Below are 2449 nucleotides of genomic sequence, written 5' to 3'. Positions count from 1 at the left end.
TTTCATAAAATGAAGAGTCTTCAACTTTATGAACCATTAAAACTCATAAGTTACAAATTTGAAGAGTCTTGAAATAGTTTCAAAACTTGCCCTCATGTTTTGGAATTTGTAAAGTCTTACACTTCAATTGCAAATTAAACTTTTGTTTAAAAAGGTTAAAAATTCAAAATTTATGGATTTCATTAAATTAATTAAAGTGTTTAATTAAAAGAGTTAATAATTCCATAAAGACATGGTTTAAGTTTAATTAAATTAAGAGTATAGTTTAATTAATAGATTAAACCACCAAGTATTTTAAATGTTTAAAATACACCCTTATACTATTATTATAATTTTATTATATAGATATGTATAAGAATAAGTCATTCTTACCATTAGTAGGCCTCATTCACGAAGCCGGTCTATAAGGGGGTATAAGGTTGTTGCCTATAAAATGGTGACTTAACGGGTGTCCACTCTCAACCACCGCTTCCTTGATCGGTGGAGGGTCGTTAGCCGAACGGGTAGGATACGAATTTAAATACTCATTAAAAGTATAATGAATTATAAAGTAACTATACATTATAAATTCCCAATCTTAGTTACTTTAGGAAAATGTGAAATTGGTGCTAGCCCATAAAATTACACTTTGTACCTTACCAAGTCGTTAGTGGAGCGTGTGTGGTTAACCGGCACACTAACATGGACTAGTAAGAGTGGCAAAGGGTAACTTGACTTTATTATAGATTAGTGGAGCGTGTGTGGTTAACCAGCACATCGATTAGGTAATATTGTTGAGGGTACCAAGTAAATTTGTATGGTTATTCACACTTTGTTTGTGATCCTCGGCATCCCAGTCACAAACTTGAGAGGGCCCATTTGAGATTCAAACATGCCATTGAAAAGTTCAATGTATCTCAAAGGATCTAGGAGTTTCAAATCCAATTAAAACTTAATTATATTTCGTTTTTCATGGTGGAAATTGGTAAATCGTCATTTACCTACCTCTAACTATTTTATAATTTGGATTACGACATCCCTCTTCCAGTTATAAATAGGTTATTGGGCCCTAGCCTTAATATTGCATATTGGGTGTTATATTAAGGACTTTAAATAAACTAACTTGAATTTCTCCCATTATAGATGTCTAGTTTAGACAGCTATGGTCTTCCCAAATCTTTAGGAAGAAGCTTCCTAATGAAGATGATATCCCAAATGGCAACCAAGGTGAAAAGATCAATCCTTTTGTTGTGCATTATTGGGACTGAAAATCATACTTCACTTCCTTCACCTACTTCAATAAATCTCCCTATCCCACAAGTTTCAAGACCTGATAAGTTCTAAGTCACTCAATCCTTATTGGCAAACAAAGTCTATATGTGGTTAGGTCTTGGAGATTAAGTCACATATTGACAAGTCGGGAGAGTCGGGTGTCGAAGTCTCAAGGTAGCTGGTTGTTGACTTGGTCACTCCCTGATGACAGATCACGATATGACCCTTAATGATCTTACCTATTTGCTTGATGATGCTGAATCAGCAATGATTTGGAGCATTGGTAAAGCAAAATTTGATTGGAAGATCAACTTCCCAAACTTCCATGGACATTGACAATGGTAACATTGGAAGTCCAGAAAACCTTTATCTTCCCAAGTGAAAGGCATTGGCCATAGTCAAATCGGTTGACCAAATGGTAAAGAGAAAGGCTAAGTCTGTGATAGTCCCGTGTACCGTTTCCAAAGAGTCCATATGTTTCTGTTACCAAAGGAAGGGCATTGGTTGCGAAGCTGCCAAATTTACCTAAAAGTCCATAAGGATAGTAAAGTCAAATGTTTGACTCTACTTCATGTAAAGTCCATCGTCTAAATCTATTAAGTTTATATTTTGAGATTCTTATTGCATGATGTGATTGGGTCACATGTTGATGTTTTATGAATCAAAAAAAAGTGAAGAAACTTAAAGGAAGTATATGTTGATTCTGATCGTGAAGATGGATTTCGATCGCATGGTTCGGATAACTTTTCCGCAAAGCTTTAAAATAAAAGAACAAATGGTTTTGATTTTATTTATTTTAAGTATCCTTACAATGGAATTTGTGAAAAAGGTTGTTCCTTATATGGTTCCATTGATAAGAAATATGGGTAAATGGATTTGATTCTTTTATTAGTGGTAGTGTCATAATTTACCAAATAAGGAAAGATTCTCATCACCCAAGTTTTAGTTGGATAGAAACTTGGAATCATGCAACTTGTATTGTATGATGAATGAGAAGTTTTCATCTTTGGGAAATTAAGACTAATTCCTTTTTCACATGTATATGTGAGCGAAGTGAAGGACTAAAAGATTGGGTACACTTGGTTGTGTGCTGGTCAGATCCACCACAAAGTTTGATAAGATTATTCATTATGATTTACTAAAGTTTAGTAAATATGGTTATACTTACAGGTTTAAGTATAATTCTGGATCATTGAAG

Source organism: Lactuca serriola, chromosome 3, assembly GCF_051521515.1.
Source record: "Lactuca serriola cultivar US96UC23 chromosome 3, Lser_US96UC23_V15, whole genome shotgun sequence".
NCBI classification, from domain to species: domain Eukaryota; kingdom Viridiplantae; phylum Streptophyta; class Magnoliopsida; order Asterales; family Asteraceae; genus Lactuca; species Lactuca serriola.
The sequence above is the reverse complement of the archived record's forward strand: the minus strand, read 5'-3'. Positions refer to the sequence as shown.